The 25,548-nt window shown below is 42.6% G+C and overlaps 1 long non-coding RNA gene across 1 annotated transcript; it reads right to left on the bottom strand.

The window, feature by feature from the left end:
- Positions 1–10,219: 10,219 nt before the first annotated feature.
- LOC140586482 (uncharacterized) lies at positions 10,220–24,840 on the bottom strand. The gene is made up of 5 exons (XR_011988290.1): positions 24,629–24,840; positions 24,312–24,343; positions 11,930–11,968; positions 10,870–11,499; positions 10,220–10,790 (listed from the first exon to the last, which is right to left on the bottom strand). It is a non-coding gene; the product is annotated as an uncharacterized lncRNA (long non-coding RNA).
- Positions 24,841–25,548: the final 708 nt, after the last annotated feature.

Raw genomic sequence — 25,548 nt, 5'->3', positions numbered from 1 at the left:
TGCACTGATCTTACTCTTCTCACATGCTCAGCCGAGTCAGGTCCTAGCCATTTAATGAGAAGGTCGAGTTCTTCACTTGGCTTCAACTGTAAACCTTCTATGGCATTGTGAAAGGTGGATTTCCACGATAAGTAATGCTCTGGTTTATCGTCAAACCTTGTCAAACCTCCTGTCAGAAGGTCTCGTCGAGCTAAGAACCTGGCCAGATCGATGACACTGGATTCGGAAGGATAGACTGCACTGATCTTGGATCTCTCACCAGCTGGGAGGGTATCCCTGTGGTGAGTTGGTAAAAATGACCTGGCTGATTTGTAAACTGGTGAATTAATTGTTCCTCTATCGACTTCGGTTTTCTCTCCTAGCTTGACGATGTCCTCCCAGGGCATGGACTGCTGATGTGGAGTACATTGAGGTGGCATGTTCATGACTGGAGAGAAGCAGTAGGGCTGATCATTCCTCTTAACACAAGATGGTGTATACATAAAGTCAACTTGTGAATTGCATTTTTGTGAGGCAGACTGGTTAGCTTTAACAAAATCCATTTGATCTTGAACATACCTCCTTGTGTTTTCAGACGAATTAATGGATGCTGCGTGGTGGGTGCTAACCTGAGAGAGCTGCTCTGAGTTGGCTACATCAGCAGCTGTTTCAAACACAAAGGCTTCTGCAATAGCGACTTCAGCCTCCCTTTCGTGTCTGAGTGCCTCTAATGTAGCTTCAAGACGTGTTTCTTCCACTTTAAGCTGCGCCTGTTTTACCTTTACTTCTATCTCCCTTTGTGCATAAGCAGCTCTCGCCCTCAATGCTTCAGCCTTAGCACGAGCTTGTATAGCAGTTTGGCCAGATGAAGACCTTTGTGAGTCTTTAGATGATTTAGTGGAAGAACGTGAACTCACGGATTTAGTTTCACTCATCCTTACTTCTGCTGAGGATATTTAGTTAGTTAATACAGGAAACGCTGAGAGAGAAAGTGATCCACCTCTAAGCTGCAATCGCAGATGGCCGTCTTTTTACTATTCTGCCCTCACTTCAGAGTGTCCTACGCTTTCTTCAGCTAGGCAGAGAGATAACTCGTCCATGCACGTCGTATTTGAATGGTTTATTTTAATGCTTCATTCGCTTGGACAGTGTGCCAGGAACAGAGTAAAACTAAAACACAAGAGTACATATAATAGATATAAGAGACATATAAGCATGAATAATATCATAAATTTACCCCATAAACCAAACAAAGGTCCAAGAGCATCACGAATTAGAAAAAAAAGAAATCCCAATTTAAATATGTATTAAATTTCGCCATATTTCCTCAAAGATATGCATAAAATACAGTTTAACAGGTATAGTTGTAATCATACTCACAGACGATGCCTCCAACATATAATTGCGTGTAGGATGGCCTTAGATGCACATATTAACTGGTGCACCATGTGTTTCTCTGTTGCTAAACATAGAACTAACTCAACCCAAAGGGAAGTGGCGCTAAAGGCAACCCCAAGTAACAGCACCACCTGCAGGCTAGGAGTACATTAACACAATAACAGAACAGCACTAATTCTAAAATGGTTTTATGTGAACTTTATTTAACATAGAATAAAAAAGAAATCAAACCAAAATTTAGTCTCTCGAAAAACTTGTATATGACATATCTTCGAAATTTAAAATACCAGGATACAGAATTTGAATAACAAGAACTATAGTCTTCCTTCTCAAAAGCGTGAACAACTATCTGAAGACCTACTAGTTCCTGAATTGTTGATGTTGCCTATGAAATTCGCTGAGAGTTGACGTCGCCCTACCAAAGTCGCAAAAATGCTAATTGCGTCAACCAGCTATGGAAATACAGCGGCGGTACACCCCCAATACAGTGGTATTACGCATTACCGTAATGCTGCCTAGCAAAAACATAATGTCATAAAAAAAATTACAGACAGACATTATAGACAGAGCTGCGTGGTTTCCTATTGACAAGTAGATATATGATTTGGGGACTGAAAGGCGGCTAGATATCCAATCACGCCCAGCTACAGTAAGCACAAACTGAAGATACTACTCCTGATTGGACTAGCTTCAAATTCGTCCCGCCCTGACAAAAAATTCTTTGTTTTCATTCGTTGAACATAATGTCAATACATATCTTCATACTATTCGACCAATTAAAACTCTCGGTGGTTTCCATAGAAACAAAATAATTGCAGTTTAAAGACAAACTTTCTGACAGAGAGATGGCGCAGAGGTGAGCAGCATCTCTTCTTATGTTTCTTGCTATTTCTTCAGATTATGTTTTGTTAGCATATTTAATTCTATATTTATTTTTATGTCCTGATATAGTACATGCAAATTTTGCGGCACAATATCGTTGAAATATATATATATAATTAGTTGTTTAAACTGTAGATGCTGTGGCCATTATTCTAAATATGGTTGTTTACATTTAAATGGTAAGAGAATATATTTGTGTTAAACTTAAAAACAATAAGTCTTATGGTTGATATGATTGGTTATACTCATCCGGCCTGTGATAATGCATTTCATCTGAAGATGTTATTCTGAAAAGATCGCCTATACGTTTACTTTTTAAATGTCCCATGTTCTTGAAGTAAGATTAACTTTTTGCTAGGTTCGGTATCATGGTGATGTTATAGCGTATCGAAGCAGCGTCATAATTTCGCAAGCTTTACTGTATTGTGAAGCAGTTTTAGCAATTCGGTCGTTACTGCCGGAGTAGCCTCGACGCCACGAGCAGCTAATGAAGGCTCCATCTCTTTCCATAGGCATTCTTGATGAATAGCATTTAGGAAAGAAGTTGAAAAAATACCGTGCCTAGTTTGGCTTTGCGAGTATCACATATGGCTAGTTAATTATTAGTTCTTATTTATTCACCAGAATGAGAATTGCGAGAGCTGTTTCCTGGACCAACGACCAGTACTGGGGAGCCTGGGACCTGTGGGACGAGGTGATCGACTGGGGAGATAAGGAAGGTTTGGAGGAGTACTCACCAGCGACACCCCCCACTGTCCAGACTGGGGAGGTTATGGGGGGACTGGGAGGTGTGACTGACTGGTGTAAGGGAGGGGAGGGTATGAGCATGAAAGGCTCTGAGACTCTTCAGAGCAATTACGGCCTGACATCTGAAGAGTGGGAAATTTATAAGACGTACTACCTTCAGAAAAAGAAGAAGGTCAGGAAGAATAGGAGCACTCAGGGGATAGATGAGGTAAAGGGTGCGATTAGTGGGGAAAAGGTGGAGCTGGCAGAGAGGGAAAAACATGTGGGGGTGACCTCCAGTGTACAGGTGGAGGCCGCAGACCTGAATGTAGGCATTAATAAAATGCAAAATGGAAGCAAGGGGAAGCAAGGTGAGGTGGGGGTGAATGTGAAGGTGGTTAAGGTGGAGGGGGGGATAATTTCCCTGAAGGCAGAGGATACGAAAGGAAATGTGAAGGTGGAGGCTGTGCAAGTCCAAGTGTGTGAGTTTGGGCTTGCAGAAGTAAATTCTGGGGATGTAAATGTTGAGATTGTGGGGGTAGAAGTAGGGGAGGTAATTATTGAGGGTGCGGACATGGTGAGTGATGTAACCATATTGGAAATTATAGTAAATGATGTACTAGTTGAGATTATAAATAGAGAAGGAGGTCAGGAGGAAACTGGCGGTGTAGAGATAGATGTGGGTCAGGTAGAGATAGAAGAGGTAGAAGTGGTGGGGAATTAATATAAAAGTTGAGCGTGTAGAGCTCATTACATAGAGAAGAGCCAAAATACGAAAAAGATGAAGTTGTGGTTCTGCTGCTGCTGTTTAGGAAACATTAAATAATTGAAACAGTATCTAAGATAATAAATCAAGTATGATAAATTTTGAGATATGTGGAATGTTTCATAATAATGTTTAACGTTTATTAAGAAAAAAATGTATATTTCTAAGTAGATTTGTAAACTGCTCTTTAAAGTATTAATTTTCAGAATTCCAGAATTTCCAAAATCTCCAGGTAATTTAATTTGATTTCATTTTGTTTAAACTGCACACACATAAAAATGATTAGCCCTGTTATGTATTTGTGTTTTATTTATTGTTTATTTATTAAGCACCCTATCCCTCATGGATGGCATGTTGTACAGGTCACCTGTGTTCCCATAAACTTTAACTTGTCTTGCAGTCTTGTTCCCCCCACACCCTCTGCTTTTTCCCTTCCTCTGTTTCTATCTTCACTCCAGGTCCAAGACGTTTCCAGCCCACTGTCCTTGGGAAAAGCCACCATCCGTGGCCACCGCTCCGGTTTCTCTGGGCCCTCCTGCCCTGCAGGCCCCTCGGGCCCCTCTGGTTCCTGTTCCTGCCCCCGTCCATGTCCTTGCCTTGCAGGTTCCCCTTCACCCTCAGGTCCCAGGCTTGTGGTACCGACGGTGTCCCTCCCCGCCCTATGGTCCCGACAGCGCCCCACTGCCTTACCATCCTTTCGTCCTGGTCCTAGTTCTCTCTTACCCGATCGTGATCCGTTTCCTTACTCCTGCGTGGTCTTCTCCTGTCGGGTCAGCAGTCCATATGGCTCTTTGCCCCGCTTGTGTCCTCTATCTGGCCCCGTTAACGGCCGTTCTCGTCTTCCCCGGCTCCTGTAACCCACACGAAATGTTTCTTGTCCCGTGTTATCACTCGTCTGTGGACCTGTCCTGGTGTGTGATGTACGTTCTATCATCCTGGTTGTCCCTAGTCTGACCCCAGTTCTCCTAGTGGTGTCCCGTCTTGCCCCCAGAGTGCCCTGTGCTGGTGTTGCCCCTGCCTACCCTGGTCTGCCTCGTCCCCTAATGGTGTTCGGTCTCTGCGCCCTTGTCCCGCAGCAGTGCCCATCTGTTGTCTTGTCCTTGCCTCTTCCACTGTGTCTCCCATCTTAGTGTACGTATAGCCTGCTGTCTTCCCCGCTGTCCCATCTGCTCCCTCACATGCCCTGTAAAAAGTGTCCTTCAGTCCTGCGATCCTCAGTCCAGTCATTGATGTTGCTGCCTGCATGTGCTCCCCAGTGTGTCCTGTGTCTAGTGTTCTTGCCTGATCCTCCCTACCCTGTTTGGACCCCTTGTGGTCTGTTTCCTTTGCCCTTCCTGTAGTGTAGTTTTCTTTAATAAAGCCCCTTTTGGTTTTCCTCCATGCCTGTCTTAGCCTCTGTCCTTGCCCTCGACGTGACACCATTACAGTGTGACCAGGTAAATGCTTCTAGCTGGACACCACACTACTGTAAATGCTGCTGAAGGCTTACCTCAGTTTATCATTATTCCCTTCATCTTGAAAGAGAACAGCAGCAACAAGTGGGAAAATGATTAAAAAGTAAAGAACACTGTTCTGTTAGTAAGCTTCTTAAGGTAAAGTCATTTTAAATAATAGTAGTTACTGATACTTTATTAATCCCTGTGGGGAAATTGTCTTTACGCCTCCCTCAACTTGCTCTTCATAGAGTAAGCTCTCCATAAAGGGCAGCCACCCATAGTGGCGCCCAGGGAGCTGGGGGTTAAGGGCCCTGCTCAAGGACCCGCAGACATGCTGAGGATGGGTTTGAACCGGTGACCTTGTGCTTACAGGCACACAGGCTCAGCCCACTGAGCCATGAATACAGGTATGAGATTCGCTGCTGAAAGTGGCAACACTGGCACAAAGCTTCAGCAGCAGAGATGTATGCGTGTGCCATGTTGTAGCCGATCAGTGTAAACACTACCCAGACGTGCTCTTGTTTATTTCAATCACAATGGGCGTATTCACATATTTCTTTACCCAGTACCAACTGTCGGATTATCATGTTATTATCATGGGAATAGCACGATTTGCAAGTGGGCAGGCGATCAGAGCTGCTTCGAGACGCCAAGTCAGTCACTCTTGTTCTTCCTATTTGTATCACGAAGCTGTAAAAATATATTTAGTTTCTACCTATATATATATTTGAAAAGTAGACCGTCCAAGGTTTCTGAGGGTGTTTTTTATATGACAAAAACTCGCAGAGTTATTTAAACGGTTTGGGTAAATTTCTGTCAGATCCCACCGGTGGGACGGCCGACTCCAGAGGGTTAATATAGCCCCTTTTGGTTTTCCTCCATGCCTGTCTTTGCCTATGTCCTTGCCCTCGACGTGACACCATTACAGTGTGACCAGGTAAATGCTGCTAGCTGGACACCACACTACTGAAAATGCTGCTGAAGGCTTACCTCAGTTTATCATTATTGTCATCGTCTTGAGAACAGCAGCAAAAAGTGGGAAAATGATTAAAAAGTAAAGAACACTGTTCTTCTTAAGGTAAAGTCATTATTGGAACTGAAATTAGAATAATGAAATACATTCAACAGAATGGTTGTCCATCCATCCATCTTCTGAAACTACTTTATCCCAACCAAGGTCACAGGGAGTCTATCCCAGGAACAATGGGCACAGACAGGGACCAACCCTGGGCAGTTGCCAACACACCTCAGGGCACACGCACACACAACTACAGGGCCAGTTTAGACTAATCAATCAACCTATCCTGCACATTTTTGGACCGTGGGAGGAAACTGGAGCCCCCAGTGAAAACTCACACGAACAGCGTGCAAACTCTACACAGATAGGACCCAGGACCAGACCCAGGACCTTCTCGCTGTGAGGCAGCAGCACTAACCACCGCGCCACCCTGTTGAAATGGTCGTTTGTAAAATAATACATTCAGGTTATGTTATTGTAGATCTGGAACGTGGTGTTAAAATGTAGTGGTGAACTTAAGACTGCCCATTCAGTATCGCTGTTCTCCTAATGATAGACACAACAATTAATATTAAATATTTTATATAAGACATCCGGAGGCTGCAGGACATCATCCAAGCAGCAGAGAAGCTCATTGGCTGCAGCCTCAACCTCAGTGATTCACTACCTGCCCCAAGAACAAAAAGGCGACCTGGCGAGATCATCGCCGACCCCTCCCACCTCAGCCATAAACTCTATCAAATTCTCTGTTCTTGGGGACGGATCTGATCCATCAGAACCACCAAATCAAAAGAAGAGCAAAGCTTTTTCTCCGAGCGGTTGCTCTGCTCAACACCTGATCCGCACTCTGCCGCTGGACTACTGGGCACTTCACTCTATATTTGAATTTATTTTATTATTACATATTTTTTTGCTTCTTTAAAACTAATCCCCTGCTTATTGCCTTTAGACTTTGTTTCAATATTTATTAGGATAGAATAGAGAGATAGAGACACACCTCAGAATAAATGAAGGCGATCAACTACACAGTTAAATGTCCAACAACCCAACCTAAAATCGACCTGCCCAGATGCACAGTCTTACTCTAAGGCTGGTGGAGAATGATGGAGGGGGTCCACTGTTCACCTGGCAGACGTCCTGAAGTCTGTTTCGACAGGGATTCCACAATGAAATTGGCTTGTTGCATCTTGGAGCTCGTCTGGCAGAGACGTCCTTTGCAGGGTCTCAGGAAGGGATTGAGTCAACCCAATAAAGCAGAGAGTGCTCTGGCCACAGGGTCTTTCTTCCCAAACATAAGCATATACAACATATATATCCATATATAGATATAAATTTAACTGAAGACAAGAAATATATGCAGTTACCAATGTAAAACAGGCATGCATACATACAGGAACTATACATAACAATGTAAACTATAGATATGGGTATGGTATCGGAATGTGCAGTGCAAAGTGGCTGCTGCTTATCAGTCCAGAAAACTTAACCTATACATGACAATATACATGCATATGAGGACCGTAGGGAAGAAGAAACTGCAGCATGAAGTGACTGGTGCTTATCAGTCCAGTATAAAAAGCAGGTGCAACTGCATGTAAGGTGCAGAGTGCAGTGAGCTGGGTGACCATTACCATAGTGCCTGGGGTGGGGGCACAGCTGGCAGAGGGTGGCAGTTGCTGGGGGTACAGACTGTTCCGGAGTCGGGATGTTCTGGTATTAACACTCCAGTACCATCTGCCTGGTGTCATGAGACTGATGATTTGTTGGGTGAGGTGTAGGCAGTGTAGACTACAGAAAGTGTAGGCATTGGTGAGCCTCCTTAACCAGCCGCTCCATGGTCTTTAACCAGTTTAGATCCTAAAACCAGTTGAAACAAGCAAAGCACGCAGGCACAGAAACACAAAGTAAGATGACTGAACAAAGCCAAGGCGGAGAGGGAGGGAGCAAGATGCATAAGAAGCCTCACAATACGTTGCTTAATATGATGAAGGGCAGCTCTGCCCCCTGCTGGTGGGATGGCAACAGCTGTTCAGTGAACATCTGCTTTAATTAAGTTCTGCATCATTTTCATTCCAGTGCTGGAAATGCTAGGAAACATGGATGGGTGATATGTAGCTTAATTAATTAATGTAGGTTAATTCATGTCAAAAGAAAGAAAGCTGAATTTTACACCACTGCATACAGTTAATTAAGAAGTTTAACCTTTTGCATGGCTGGATAGGCCAGCTTTACAAATACCAAACTGAAATTCACTAAGATGATTTCGGTCCAACTCGCAATATGCAAGGCTCATTTCAGCAGCATAGACACATGGTTCGAATTACGGGGGGAACTGGGGGGTACAGTACCCCCCGATCAAGACCTAGACCCCGCCAAAGAGACAAAAATAGCAGTTTGGGGGGGTTTTCTTTTGTTGTAAAGAAAAAAAAAAAAGCTAAACTCACCTTGCAGGAAAATTTCTATGTAAAACTATTTCAGACACCGTACTATTTTAACCACCTCGGCGCTAGAAGCAGCTTAGCCAGTCGGTTGCATCATTCATTCTCATTTACTGACCTGTTCATTGTGTTTGTCTGTCATGGTGCTGTTTGTCGTGCATTGGTAAGTGTAAATAGCCAGCAGAAGTCTAGCCTGTTGAAAATCTGTTATTTTACAACCTTCATTTATTCGTTTAAGTGTTTCATCTACTAATGCAAGCTGACGTCATTATAAGTTGAATTACTTACCATTGTACTTCTGAGGCCGGTACAGTCAACGTTAGTCAATTTAACTTGCAAGATAAGCTAAGTTCTCTATTTAAAACAGGCTTATTTGGTGAGGTAAAATCGATCATGGTCATTTTCCAAGGAGATGAACTCCCTATGTTTTCATTCTCATTTTATCATGAATAAATTGTGCCCTATTATTTGAATTTTAGTGGTATTGATTCTGCATTCCACTATTTCATATTTCTAGACATTTTTAGAAGCTTCATCTGATAGCCCAGATACTGCTTTGTTAAGTATAGATTAGATTTTATTCACAGACACACTACGAGGAAAAGGAAAGATGGAGACATCAGACACTTTTTCGGTGGTAAAAGAAGAGTAAGTAGGAAATATTAGTGTTAAGAGCTACAGAACATTACACCAAAAGTATAGGTGCAGTTTTGCAAACTGTTACTGTGTATGAAGGAAAGTGGTGGTCAGCAGAAGGCAGGAGAGGCACAGGAGCAGGAAGCAGGGAGATGGCAGGATGAGGACAGTGTGCAGGCAGCGGGGAGATGGCAGGATGAGGACAGTGTGCAGGCAGCAGGGAGATGGCAGGATGAGGACAGTGTGCAGGCAGCAGGGAGATGGCAGGATGAGGACAGTGTGCAGGCAGCGGGAAGATGGCAGGGTGAGGACAGTGTGCAGGCAGCGGGGAGATGGCAGGATGAGGACAGTGTGCAGGCAGCGGGGAGATGGCAGGGTGAGGACAGTGTGCAGGCAGCGGGGAGATGGCAGGATGAGGACAGTGTGCAGGCAGCAGGGAGATGGCAGGATGAGGACAGTGTGCAGGCAGCGGGAAGATGGCAGGATGAGGACAGTGTGCAGGCAGCAGGGAGATGGCAGGAGAGGCACAGGAGCAGGAAGCAGGGAGATGGCAGGGTGAGGACAGTGTGCAGGCAGCAGGAAGATGGCAGGATGAGGACAGTGTGCAGGCAGCAGGAAGATGGCAGGATGAGGACAGTGTGCAGGCAGCAGGAAGATGGCAGGATGAGGACAGTGTGCAGGCAGCAGGGAGATGGCAGGAGAGGCACAGGAGCAGGAAGCAGGGAGATGGCAGGATGAGGACAGTGTGCAGGCAGCAGGGAGATGGCAGGATGAGGACAGTGTGCAGGCAGCGGGAAGATGGCAGGGTGAGGACAGTGTGCAGGCAGCGGGGAGATGGCAGGATGAGGACAGTGTGCAGGCAGCGGGAAGATGGCAGGATGAGGACAGTGAGCAGGGAGCAGGAAGATGGCAGGATGAGGACAGCACGCAGGACCAAGAGGTGAGTTAGAAATGAGGCTGTACTTTAAGATCTACTGCATCATCAAGACAGATATTAGCCCAACAGGTAAATATTTATTTCTGAAGGCTGTTGGAGCTGGGGGGACTGAGAGGGCAGGAATAACACCAGACTGCTGGACCAGACCAGGCTGTTCGTAAATGTATAGGCTTATTACTTTTACTAGTATACTTCTCCTAGGATAATTCCTGGGAGTTATCAAAACCAAGTTCTTTTGGATAGGGATAAGGATAATGAGATCTTCTGCATTGATTCTCATTTTGTCGCATGTCCAGACCATGACCGTTTGTTGCATACATGTTAGTAAACACCCCTGGCGCATCTTGTACTCTTAACATTGATCTTGGTGGCGACTATTTGTATTGACGCGGTAGCAGACCATAATGGTCATAGAAGTGTTATGAAGGCAGTACCCCCCAATTATGGAGGGGTAATTCACATTCTGCATCAACCATAGGTTCACTGGTGACAGACTGTGTTACTGCAGACACATTGTCCTCAGATTCACTTTCATCATTGTCAACAACTTCAGAGTCACTTACTTCAATTTCACCTGGAAAAGATTATTAAAGAGATATGAATGCGTGTGCAAGGTTTTTTTCTCTTTAAATTGTACCAGTTTTAATACTAACCATCAATTTCGATGTCATCAAGCGATTTCCCTCGCACACTGGAAAGCTGCCCTTTTTCCATTGCCAAAAGTAGCTTGGAAATTTTAGCCAGTTGCATGGTGGGAATGGGTAACCTGTAGAACTCGCGATGAACATGGAGGTCATGACCAAGGAAATCTGCGAGTTGGTCCAGTTCATTGTTTTTTAAATTGAGCACTTGTGACAGTGTAGCCACATGTTTTCGCAGTTGGGTCGACCTGAGGTGCTCAGGATTTTTTGCTCCACACCAACTTGCATGGATGCATAAACAGTCCTGCCCTCTGTAGTAGCTCAATGATTTAGGTCTTGCAAACAAGAATATATTTGTATCACAGACACTGCATTCAGTTCTCTTACTGACCAATAGTGACAAGGCATCCACCATGATTGGTGTAAGTAGAATAGCAACTTTCCTGCCCCTTTTCCCCACAATCTCAATCCGTCTGAAATAGTTGCAGAGCTTCTGTTCAGTCTGTTACAATCCCATAGCGATGTCTTCATGGAGGTCTGTTTGGTCTCTCTCGTGAAAACTCTGGAGTGGCATTTTCTTCAGCACGTCTTCTATTGAAAACCATGATTTGTGCAAGGGTGACCTTTGCAAGTTCAGCATAGCTGTGTCATATGAAAGCACTGTAAATTTTTTTTTTTAATTTTTAATATTAAACCAATTAATTGTACTGTGAACGATATCAAATGACACAGACTACTATAAATATCTGTGAAGTGATATTTATATTTATCTATGATCCGACTTTTACTACACAATGATAAAAGGTCATTGATGTATATTTGTATTTCAAAACTTTTACAAGCTGTTAGATCTTAATATGGCCAGTATCAAAAGTCTCTTTTAAATAATCATACTGTGTCGTACTTAATCGTAAATTGATTAAAAAAAAATAATGTAAGTACATGGGTTAATTCATAAGTGTTTCCATTTTCACATTTCTCGAGGGTTAGACTTGCATTAGTCAGGTTAGGGTATAAAAAAGTTACACGGGCAAATAAAATCTTTGCATAAGCTTTTGCATCACCAGTTTACCTTTTCTGGACACAGTGTTGGAGTCTTCTCAATGGTCATCTGCAACAAAGAACAAATACAGCATCAGCAGGCTCAATGGTTAACCTGAATACCGTAAGCAAATCAACAAATAGAAAACATAATGGGGAAAAAACGGTGGTATTGTTGCATTCATAATTCATTGTACACAGGGACGGATTATGGGTTGTGTGGGCCCCTGGGCCCTTGGCAGCCAAACGCCCTTGTAGGAATTATTAGCTCAGGTAAATTTTAATATCTCCACCAATATGTTTCAATTAATTAAAGTTTAATTAATTATTATTTAATGCTGATTATTAATCAATCGTTATGCCAAATGGTCGGCTCCTCCAAACTCGATTGCGGTATCCCTGTGAGTCTGTTAATGTGAGACTTAAATGGGATTCACTAATTACCAATATCACTTAGTAACCTGGGTTAGAAGGCTCGTCCACCGAGCTGCGTCACCAGATAATGTAAACGATTGGTAGCAGAGCCCCCCCCCTCATGGCCGATGAGAGAGAGTCTCGCGATGTTTCAGGCGAGTTTGAGGTTCAGAGCGTGTAGCAAGATCGCACAGAGGCAGGAACTTATTATGAGACACACAATGACGGAGGCTAAAGTTGTGTAAAAGACATGCATTTATTCCTAACTAACACTACAACTAACATAAGACAGACATTACACCTAACACAAACAACAAACACGAAATAACGGAATACAACAAACAATGTAATTATGAAAATGCAATGACCGGATTTAAATGAGTAACCTTAAATGGGAAATACTGTTCTGCAAAGCAAGCACAGTTTGTGGAAACACGACCCTAAAGTCTTATAGCAGGTTAACAGAACAGCTTAAGTTGTTAGAATGAAAGGAAGTTGGTTTACTTGGTTGAAGAGTGGGGGGGGGTCTTGGCAGTTGATGGCAGAGCTGCTGAGCTGATGGCACTCAGGAAGGCGCGGCGTTTGGAGCAGTGGAGTGGAGCCCCTTTGGATTATCTCTCCTGGTGAAGCTTTGTCTTGGGTGCTGTTCTCTGTTCAGCTGGGCCTTCACCGGAGGGTTTCTGGTGGGCTTCTCGTCTCCCGGGCTGATGGTCTTTTCCGTACGGCTGCTGGGTGTTCTCTGCGCTGCTTTGTTCTGAGGTCCAGGTTTTTATGGTCTAAAGTTCATGAATAGGGATGACCAGGAATTCGAATCCTGGCCCAATGGCTGGCCATCCATTTGGCGGGCTTTCAGAAGGGGGTCTGTATCAGTCCTTTTGGGATTTATGGCCCAACTGAATCTCCCTTTACTGATGATTTTCATTAAGCTGTTATAACTTTTGATACATCCACTTTTATGGTAATCACTGACCAGATTTAGAATCAGGAGTGATTTTCCATCAGTTTGACACCAAACATGCCATACCAGCTTCACAGGTACATACCTCATACCATCTGCATTAATTGATTAAACAATTAATTATTTTATCTATGTGACTCATTCACATCAGTATGGGATACAGGTGTTTTGGGTTGCACCTCAACAGATGTTACACTTTGTGCAGATATTACATCAAATATTCATATTACAAACAGCACATCTTATCCATAGATAGGCGTGGCCGTTAGTTTGTGGTAATAACAATATAAGTTGCACATCTGGAAACAACATATTTTGTTTGGTGTGGCTTATGCCAATTCATCTTCTCCAGAATGGATAAGATACACCTAAATTCAGTTCTTTTAACATAGCATGGTAGAAACAAAGAAACTTGGTAACCGTCCACCAAGATCAGATAAGGACCACAAAGGAATGTTGGAAGAGAAGGGGGGGGGGGGGGGGGTTTAACAAAGCAGACTCTCTAAAAGTTAGTACACATTGGTTACACTCACTTTCCAGATTCTTCTGGTATACCATGAGAACATACATACAATGGTAGCTATACCTATCTATTTATTTAAATTTATATGTGTTCAAGTGCAAAGGGGTGAAATAGGTGATACTCCGTGAACATGGTTATAAGGGTGGCACACAAAACACTAAGATTGTCTAAGGACACATACAAACATAACGTATCTGTATATTGAGACTAGTAGTCGTGAGTAAATCAATATACAGGGTATACAAAAGCAAACTTAAATGAAATTTCCTTTAGGGTGTTCGTCTGTTGGGTGAGTGAGATGTAAGGCAGAGTGTATGGGGAGGGGGTTGTGTGCCAAGTCGAGGGACCCCTGTCCGTGAAGTCCACTCTGCTTGTCTGTAGGTCCCTAAATCTTTGGGCAATAAAAGTTGGAGTGCTGGCCTCCCTGGTTATCTGTGTGTGTGTGTGTTTGTGTGTGTAACCCCCCCCTTTGGTGCCTCTCGTACCAGGCTCGGCCTTGTCTCAGGCCACCTGGAATTTAGGCCCTGTGATATGTGCATGTGTGATCCTACACCCTCCATCCATGTTTCCATCAGAGGCCCTATAGGGTCAGGGGCCCTTGTAGGCAGAGGATCAAAGAATGTAGGCCCTCTAAAATAGACAAACGAAAATACATTGTTGATAAGCGTTGCAAATTGTTTTGGGCTAGGGGCCCCACGGGCCCCCTGCACCCCAAGGGCCCCTGGGCAGCGGTCCCGCTGGCCCGGTCCGTAATCCGTCCCTGATTGTACAGAATAGGGTTGGGTGATGTGTAACTTCTTCGCATATGACAATGTCTACAGTGAAACAATTGGATCATGACATGGGGGAAGGGTGATGTTTTGGTCGTCTTGTAAATGTACTACAAATTTCTATAAAGTTTCTTTTACACTATTTAATGACTATTTATAAATTCATCAAGTACTTGAATACCATTAATTTATTTCATATTATTGTAGTTACAGTAATCCCAAAGCTGACATTTCAGATGTACCTCTTTAGAAGGTATAGATGTTGAACCACACAGGAGAAGTAGGTCCCTATGAATCATCAGGGCCTCATATAACATCCTGGTTCACACCATACTCAACACCACATCTAGTGTGTGTGTGTGTTTACAGTAACATGGTTACACCTGTTATTAAGAACCTTCCGTACCAAGAGGCTTTTCTGAAAGGTGAGAGTGGACAAGCAGGTCCCTACAATCCACATGGGCTTCATAGAACACATTCTAGATTACACCTTAATATACACACACATAAGGCCCTTACTTGCGTTCCCATATACCATGTCCCTGTATACGCATACACATGCACAATGGACTTGAGGCAAAATGATACCCTAAACTGAACTGTGGGATATTATTAAAATATTATGTTTCACATTGTCTGGATTCCAGACACAAAACTCCAAACATCAAACACTCTGCTGCAGCTTTAAACTCAAGTCTCAAAACTCCCACAAATAGACTTTGCAAAGAAGAAAAATGTTCATCCATTGGATGAATCAAATGGAAACTAGTGCTGAACTAGAAAACTAAACTTTGAAAGCTAACATAAATAAAGCTAATATAAATAAAGGCCCCCCTAAAATACATCCTTTTTTTGTTTTTCGGGGGACTTGCCCCTTTAAGCTTAATTTGGCTATCACTGATACATAATATATTTAATTGATGTAAATGTTCGCCCTCCAGTTTACAGACCTGTCAATCAGTTTAAGAGCCCCAGCAGGTTCAATTATAATAAAATTTCAGCAGTGAGTTGTAATCAGGCCCGGCACCACGGGGGGTAAGGTGGCGTCGCCCCATCAGAGGGAAAATGCCGCCCCCTCTGTTAAAATAAGCCCTAATTGAACTTTTAAAAAAAAAAATAAAATAATAATATTCATTTTTGAAGACTAATATATAAGTTAGACCACTATAGTTAAAAAATAAAGTCTACGTTTTACATACGTGTCAGTACGTTCTAGACTAGATTTTCAAATCCAGGCACTTGATTGGTCAATTGGGTGAGCAGAGCAAACTAACTCATTCACAACTTTGGGTTTTAGTAACTGGAAATATGCTACGGACACTGCAAAAGGGTTTAACAGACATGCCAATAGTAAAGAACATCAAACGTGTGTGGCTTTTTGGAAAGAGAGACAGTTGCGATGTTCTACAGGCAGTGAGATTTCAACTGTGGTTAATTCCGATCAGCTCTCTCGAAACCGCCTGTATGTCTCTGCCATTGTAGACATTATTGGATTCCTTGTCTCAAACGAATTGCCATTGAGGGGATCCATCGATTCGGTTGATAACCGAGATCAAGCGGGAAGTGGACTTTTTCTGTCTTTGTTTAATTACACTTTGAGACAGAATGAAAAGCTTGGCCGGGCTTATAGTACAGTTCTGAAAAACACTGTTGAGGTATGGTTTAATTTTTAAATGTTTTGGTGTGTTGGCTTGATCGAGAAACAGCTAACAAGCTGTTGTGACGCTAAACACTCTAGAGATAGACTGATAGATACAGACTGGGAGATACACTTAGACTGACAGACACAGGTTGAGAGATGCACTTGATTGATGGATTCTGGCCTCGACATACACTTAGACTGACAGACACAGGTTGAGAGATGCACTTGATTGATGGATTCTGGCTGGGAGATACACTTAGACTGACAGAAAACAGGTTGAGAGATGCACTTGATTGATGGATTCTGGCCTCGACATACACTTAGACTGACAGACACAGGTTGAGAGATGCACTTGATTGATGGATTCTGGCTGGGAGATACACTTAGACTGACAGAAAACAGGTTGAGAGATGCACTTGATTGATGGATTCTGGCTGGGAGATACACTTAGACTGACAGACACAGGTTGAGATGCACTTAAATTAACAGTGACACATGGATATGAAGGGTTCCACTCTTCAAACAGGATCTCTGTGCTCCAGTTGGGATCTATGGCCTCCAAGCACTCCGCTCTTACTGCAGCTCAGCCAGGCTGGGCTGGGCCCGGCGAGGGTGGCGGGGGCCACTCGCACTCGGCCTTCTGTATGAGGGAGATCTGAGTGATGTGGGGCCTCTGACAGCCGTTCTCTGTGTCCTGCTGTCCTGCCCGCCGGCCGCGTGTGTGACGGTAAGAGACCTGTTACAGCTAGTATGCATGGAGTGGGTCCTTGCTGAACCACAGGCAGGCCAGGCCTCGTTCCACATCAGTGTTGTGTGCAGACCTCCCTGTGAGCAAAAACAAATGGCTAATTTAACATGCGCTCTGACAGGCTCCTGAGGGCCTGTGGGCCCAGGGTTTGCTTGTCCTCCTAACGAGCTGGAACAGCCAGGAGCCCGATCTGGATGGGCCCACTACAAGAGCCTGGATAATGAGAGAACAGCCAGGCAGGAACTCTGGTTGTCTACGATACATCTGTCCACATGGATGTAGATCCTAGCCAGATCACAGACTCCCTCATTACAGCACTCAGCCAGGGGACAGCTCTTCCAGGGAATGCTGAGAACGTGAGACCCAAGAGGCGTGTTTTGGACAGAACAGGAGCAGTCAGTCACCGGGTATAATCAGTGAGATTGATGTGCACACCCACCAGGGATATGTGTGCTCCTGTGGAGGGCTGTCATTTTGGGCTCTGCTATTGTGAGTTCCTGTGTGGAAGAAGAGAAGCCTTCCAAAGCAACAGAGTATGGCTGTGTGAGTCACTGAATGCAGTGTTACCCAAGCACACTGCAGCTCAGCGGCTCCACACGTGTCTCCAGCCCAGAGCATGCTGGGACAGCATGCAGACGGCTCATGCATAGAATTAGCCCTCAATTTCTGGCACAGGGGCTCCATTACCATCACGCCTTAGGGTGTTCTGGGAGAGTGAAACACAGGGTCGACAGGGTCAAACAATGCATCGCCAGTGCTGGACCCAACACCATATTCAGTGTTGCTGGCGTGCCACAGGTTTCTGCTGGACCAGCAGTCTCTGCATGAGCAGCTCTCCATCCCAGCAGCATGGTGGGAAAACCAGCTGTGAGTGGCACCTTCACTCTGTAAACAAAAAAAAGCCCCGTCTATGGCTCACAGCAGATTTTTGGAGCCCTCTGGCGTCCATTCCTGGGAAAGACAACATTCCATTTGCTGGGCTGCTTGGCCCGTCAGTGTTTTGATGAGCCATAGCCATAGTTTATCCGACGTCCTCCCTTGTAGGCTCTTCGGAAAAGTGTTTTAGTCCATAGGCCCGTGTGTTACCAAAATGGTTAACCTCTCCCTGTCAACCGGTGTGTTTCCCAATAATTTTAAACATGCCATAGTGGAGCCATTATTGAAAAAAGTAGGCTTAGATGTAACGGACCCCAACAGCTTTAGGCCTATTTCTAAGCTTCCGTTTCTTTCTAAGCTCCTTGAGAAGGTGGTCTATGAACAGTTGTCTTCTTTCCTGAATCAAAATAACATCTTTGAACCGTTTCAGTCCGATTTTCGTAAATACCATTCTACGGAAACGGCTTTACTGAAAGTGTCCAGCGACATTATGATGGCTGCTGATTCTGGAGAACACACTGTTCTGGTTCTCTTGGACCTGTCTTCAGCTTTTGATACAATTGATCATCAGGTCCTGCTGATGAGACTGAGGGATCAAATAGGTTTATCAGGGACAGTTTCACAGTGGTTTTCTTCTTATCTATCAGGGCGTAGTTTTAGTGTTACAGCAAACCAAATAAGGTCTGAGTCTGCGGATTTATTGTGTGGAGTGCCCCAAGGCTCTGTCCTGGGTCCTGTTCTTTTTTTGCTGTATTTGACCCCTTTGGGTAAGATCATCCAACAGTTCAGTGACGTTTCTTTCCACCTATTTGCCGATGATATTCAGCTGTATTGCTCTTTTAAACCATCTGAGATGCATACATTAGATTCTTTGTTTCATTGTTTAGTGGAATTAAAAAAATGGCTAAGCATAAACTCCCTTCAGCTAAACGCAGACAAAACTGAAACTCTGGTTATTGCCCCTGTTGATTCAATCCCGGGGATTAAACAGTTCCTGGGTAATCTAGGCCTGTCTGTGAAGTCCAGCCTTAGAAATCTGGGAGTTATATTGGACAGTGAAATTTCATTTATGCAGCATTGTAAGCAGCTAACGAGAAACTGTTTTTTTCAGCTTAGGAACATCTCCAAACTTAGATCAATGGTCTCACGAGATGATTTGGAGCTTCTCATTCATGCTTTTGTGTCTTCACGTTTAGACTATTGTAATAGTTTGTTTTCATGCCTGAATAAAAAGGAGCTCCTTTGTCTGCAATTAGTACAAAACTCTGCAGCGAGAATCTTGACTCGCACTAATAGGAGCACTCACATATCCCCTATTTTAAAACAACTTAATTGGCTGCCTGTGTCTTTTAGATATAAGTTTAAGATTCTGGTTCTGGTTTTCAGAGCCTTACATGGACAGGCTCCGTTTTATATTAGCGACTTGATCCACCTCTGCACCTCTGCGCATGCTTTGAGGTGTATGGATCAAAATTTGTTGAAAGTTCCTCGCACTTATTTTCGCACTAGAGGTGACCGTTCTTTCCAGGCTGTAGCTCCTAGGCTTTGGAATGATCTTCCCTCCTCTTTGCGTTTAATGGAATCTGTCGTCAGTTTTAAGAGAGAACTAAAGACTCATTTATTTGTCCAGGCGTTCAAATAGTTATTTATGGGCAGTTATGATTTTTGTGTGGTCTTGGCTTTTTTTGTTATGTTTTTCTTTGTTTACTATGTTGTGAAGCACCTTGTGGCTTTTGCCTGTGAAAGGTGCTATATAAATAAAGACTACTTACTTACTTACTCTATGACCTCATTTGTATAAATGGTAACAAAGCAGCAAGCAAAATTACGAAGTTTCTGCTAAAAGCATAATTATTTGTGTTAGTGCAAGTGCATAGTGTCCTTTGTCAAAATGCAGCATATTTCAATTTACAGTGCAGTAAAATTTCATTGAAATTCACTGAAAGTTAACTGTTTTGAACAGATTATCTAAACGTTTGAAAAATCGGCTGTAGTTGTACAAAGTTTTGCTGGTGGGAAACACTGACTGAGAGAAGTATTCATGAAATTTGGGGGAAGTGGTGATTGAATGCAAATTGAGTCAAAGCAATGCAAAAGTATTCATAGTTTAGCTCACATAGTCCAATGGTATGGTGCATGTGTTAAGTGTTTGGAAAAAGTGGACATGGAATTGAGACACGTGTTAAAATGACTGGAAAAAAGTGCAATGCATTTAACCCGAGTGTGTTTTATGGCTTCACTGTGAGGCTTGACTGTATCTCCCTCCTCAATGATCAGTTTAATCTAGCTGGTGAAGCTGAAGGCAAAGCGGGAAATTAGTTTAGTCATGACTTCAGAAATTACCCTGACAAGGGATTCTGTACAATCAGAGATGGAGCTGCTGGTTGGGCTGGTCATCGCCTGCTTTTTCTAACTGATGTAGGTCTGAATGTAAAGTTTCAAACTGCTTAATATGTATTAATCTGTTTTATAATGTTCACACAAAAAGAGCTTTTAATGTGTGTTGCACCTTACATCTTCTACTGTACAATGTTATTCTGCATTTGATTCCTCCTTGAATGGGGGGTGAAGAGAAATAACTAGCAAGAGAGACAGAGAGAAACTATTCGGAGGTGCTATTGTCCAAAGTTGAACTGATTGTCCAAAGCCTTTTTGTTGTCAAATTTAAAAAAGTTAATCTAAATCACCTATTACCCACTGTAATCCTTTCTATACCCACCTCTGTATGACTTCACAGAGCATCACTACCAACAAAATAAGAGGGTTACAGTTAAAGTAGGTGAAAAGGAAGGAAGAAACCTTGGGAGGAACCAGATTCAAAGGGGAAGCCCATCCTGCAAGAGCTGGCAGAGGAAGTGATATGAGCAAAATGGCAAAGTCCCAATTCACACTGTCCATGTTTTAAGATTAAAATGAGTAAAAAGTGGCCGGTCCTGATTTCGTGTCTTACATCACACTCCAAGATGGTCACTGATTGGTGGGCTCTGAGATGGACCTGTGATCTGAAAACCACAAACCATTTACATTTAATTTTGAAATATTAAAAAAATATTAATTAATTCAGAATATTTATTAAATTAAAATAATGACGAAAATACATTAAATATATATTTAAGACTTAAGCAATGCAATAAGACTTTTACTTTCACTAATTAATAAACCAATATTAAACTTTGACCAGCAGGTGGCAGCAAAGCATGTGTGAAGAAGAGGCCATCAGCGGTACAAAGCACTGGCTGTACAGGTTCCAACACTGCAGACAAACCTCCCTGTTTAACTGACTCACATGGTATGACTAAGATTGAGCAGGGCCGCATGAGAGAGGTCTCACTGCAGTTAGTGTAACTATTTATTTTACAACTTTTCTGTCTCATTCTGCTTCATAAAGGGCACACCCCACTTCCAACTTCCTCTGACGCAAGGAGATTCGTGCACAAATGGCTACAGCATAAACTGAAACAATAATGATATATAAAAAGGCATTTCATACAAACACAGCATAACCTTGCTGATAAAGCCTTGCAGTTTGTGCATTTATTTACACTAATAGTGGGTGTATGCTAATTATATTAACAGGATTAATAAGCCAGTATATTTAATCAGAATTCCCTAAGACCTGTGCTTTGTATTGGCCCCTCCCATTTTGACAACAACAAACTACATGTCACTGCAGGGCTTTAGAGACTAACTACTCCAATAATTGCGTAGTGATATTGAAGAAGAACATGTCATCGACTACGCCCACTAATCATGCCAGCCTTAATACATATATCAATAAAAGTTTTTACATTTTTAATACGTATTGTCTGCGGTTATGTGATAACGAAGACCTAAATATATATTTGCTTTAAATATGTGACTCATGTTAGAGAAAATATAAGTAAACCATGAGGACAGAAAAGTCACTGAATAACAGGAATGACCGACATATAGTGCCAAACAGATAAGGTGCAAAGACTGTACTCATAGTACAAACAAAGTAAACGTAGTGCACTATGTAAGGTAAGTTGTAAATTTGTTTGCACTTTGCAGCTTACCTTGCGTTGACTCTTTGTAGTACGGTCCCCACGACGGTGGTGGAAATATAAGGGGCTGGTTATCAGGGGGCATGGATTTTGTGGCAGTTTCTATATTGGCGTTGCTGGTGGAGGGAGCCGCATTTGTGGGTTTGTATTCTGCAATGGCTTGAATGCCCTGTGTATTAAGGCGAACTTGTGGACGATTACATCGTCCACACAGCATAGAATTAATAAGACTTGTTCACTGTCCCCCTGTTGCTGTAATATTCTGGGAAGTTGTGATTGTTTAACTCCTCTGCGCACAGTTAGGAGCTACTCCAACTCCACCTAGCAGACATACGTACGAGGAGATTGCGGTATGGAATGATTCTGTCCCTGTATGGACTAATCATCCCCAAATTCTATTGCGTCCATGATTCACCTATATCATTGTGCTAAGGTTGAGCAGCACAACATGTTTTTCTCAGATCTCAAGACCAGACGATAGTGAGGATAGCTGAGAAGATCACTAGAGTCTCTCTCCCCTCCGTCATGGACATTCATATCACACGCTCCATCTGCAAAGCCACCAACATTGTGGATGACCCCACCCACCCCTCACATTATCTTTTCACCCTCCTAGCGTCTGGAAAAGCATTCAGGCCGTCACACCCAGACTCAGGAACATGGTGTCAGACTACTGAACTCTCAGGGACTGATCTGATACCACACACACACACACACACACCATAGCTGTCAAGTCTCCCGTTTTGGCCGGGAAACTACCGTATTTTACCTCTCTTTCCCGCCGTCCTCCCGTATTAGTATTTTCCCATAAATCTCCCGTATTATAAGATCATTTAAAAAAAAATTCATCTGCCTCTCCAAACTGAACTGTCAGTAGCCTCGCGAGAACTGCCACCTGCAGTAGTCTTCAGGTCATTCACAACATTAACCAGGTCATAAATGCGGAATTTTAAATGGCAATGCTGTGTGCTAAAAACAACGTTACTTTCACCTTCTGTGACGTCTTCAACAAGGATACAAATTCTGCAACAAATCTGTATAATAAGTCATTAGTGAATGCCAGAGAGCCACATGAGTGAACATGAGAAATTAAGAGAAAATGTGTAATGAAAATAAAATGTAAATGACAAGTGGTTATTTTAGATTTCTTGTACACCTGTCTTAAAATGTAAGGGATACTGTAGCTTGGTTGGGCTGGTGGGATGGCTCGCGGTGGGTGCCGGAAAATTTCCCTTATTTTCCAATCCAAAACTTGACAGGCATGACACACACACACACACACACACAGGTCTGTAATTATATCTTCGTGGGGACTCACCATTCATTTCTATGGGGAAAACTGTAATCCCAACATGACAACCTTAACTCCTTCCCAGCCCTAACTTTAACCATAAGTAATCAAACCAAATACAAGACTTCTGGCATTTTCAGTTTTTTGATTGTATTGACAGATCTTTGTGGGGACCTGAAAAATGCCCCCCAAAGGATCAAAATAACAGGCTTTTGTCACATTGTGGGGGACATTTGGTCCCCACAATGTAATATAAACCTAATCCACACACACACACAGATTAGGTATCTGAGTCTTTGTGGGGATTCTCAATTCATTTGTATGGGCATATCCCCAATCCTAACTATGGCAACCTTAATCCTTAATCCCTACAGTACTAACCAAGAAGTAACAGTAAGTAACCAAACAAAATACAAGACTTTTGGAATTATTATTCCTTTGATTGCATTCACAGAATTTTATAAAACTGAGTGAGTTTTTTCTTTTGGAGACCAAAAACATGTCCCTACAAAGTCAAATTAACATGTTTTAATAACACCAGGGCTCTCAAGTGTCACGCATTGAGAGTGATAGTCACTCTTTTCAGTCTTTTGTCACGCACTCCCGCCACACATTGTATTTCTCACGCGGAAAAATAATTTGTAGGCTAATATGCCGCAGAGCCCAATTTTTCCCCAGACCAGGGCACAGTAGCGCCTCACTATAAAACAAGCGTGTCTCCGCTGGAGTCTAATGGTGCGTTCGTTTTTCTCTCGGAACTCGGAAATTCTGAGTTGAGTGACATTATGGTGCGTTCGATTATTTCTCTCCAAGTCGGAACTCGGATAAAAACGTCACGAAACGTCAAGAAAAACGTCGCTTCCCGTCGGAAATACGCCTCTTTTATGAAGTCGGACAAGATTTGCCCCAAGAGCCTGTCACTTACCAGGCAATCAAAAAAAAAGAAAGGGCCAACACAATAGCCAATCAGAAAATAGTACGATTGTATCTGGGTAAAATACAACACAACAACCAATGAAAAGTCATCCTGTGGAATGTCACTCTTGCCTGTCTTCAAAATTTGACAGCCCTGTAACACTGTGGGGACATTTGGTCCCCACAACATAATATATACATGACCACCCACCCAAACACACACAGACACACATATACACAGACTGGCTTACCTATATCCTCTATAGAGTCCTTAATGAAATATCTGCAAAGCAGTTATGGCATGGCGTTAGGTTTGAACATGCAGTTTTTAAGGACACTGCACGAATTCTGAACGAAACACTGCACTAATTCTAAAATGATTTTATATGAACTTTATTTAACATAAAATAAAATAGAAATCAAACCAAAATTTAGTCTCTCAAAAAACTTATATGTGACATATCATCGTTCATATTATTAGAAATTAAAAACACCAGGATACAGAATTTGAATAACAAGAACTATAGTCTTCTTTCTCAAAAGCCTAAACAACTATCTGAAGACCTACTAGTTCCTGAATTGTAGATGTTGCCTATGAAATTCGCTGAGTTGACGTCGCGCTACCAATATTGCTAAAATGCTAATTGCGTCAACCAGCTATGGAAATACAGCGGCGGTACACCCCCAATACAGCGGTATTACGCATTACTGTAATGTTGCCTAGCAAAAACATATTGTCAAAAAAAATTACAGACAGACTTCATAGACAGAGCTGCGTGGTTACCTATTGACAAGTAGATACCTGATTTGGGGGCTTGAAAGGCGGTTAAATATCCAATCACGCCGAGTTACATTAAGCACAAACTAAAGATACTACTCGTGATTGGACCAGCTTCAAATTTGTCCCGCCCTGACAATAAATTCTTTGATTTCATTCGTTGAACATTAGTGTCCGTACATATCTTCATTTTATTCGACCAATTACAAATATCACGGTGGTTTCCATAGAAACAAAATCATTGCAGGTTAAACACAAACTTTCTGACAGAGAGATGGCACAGAGGTGAGCAGCATCTCTTCGTGTGTTTCTTGCTATTTCTTCAGATTATTTTTTGTTAGCATATTTAATCTTATATTTAATTTTATGTCCTGATATAGTACATGCAAATATTGCGGCAAAATATCGTTGAAATATATTTATAATTAGTAGTTTAAACTGTAGATGCTGTGGCCATTATTCTTAATATGATTGTTTATATTTAAATGGTAAGAGAAAATATTTGTGTTAAACTTAAAAACAATAAGACTTATGGTTGATATGATTGGTTATACTCATCCGGCCTGTGATAATGCATTTCATCTGAAGATGTTATTCTGAAAAGATCGCCTATACGTTTACTTTTTAAATGTCCCATGTTCTTGAAGTAAGATTAACCTTTTGCTAGGTTCGGTACCATGGCGATGTTATAGCGTATCGAAGCAGCGTCA

The sequence above is a fragment of the Paramormyrops kingsleyae genome, unplaced genomic scaffold (assembly GCF_048594095.1).
Source record: "Paramormyrops kingsleyae isolate MSU_618 unplaced genomic scaffold, PKINGS_0.4 ups71, whole genome shotgun sequence".
Taxonomy (NCBI): Eukaryota; Metazoa; Chordata; class Actinopteri; order Osteoglossiformes; family Mormyridae; genus Paramormyrops; species Paramormyrops kingsleyae.
The sequence above is the reverse complement of the archived record's forward strand: the minus strand, read 5'-3'. Positions and strand labels throughout refer to the sequence as shown.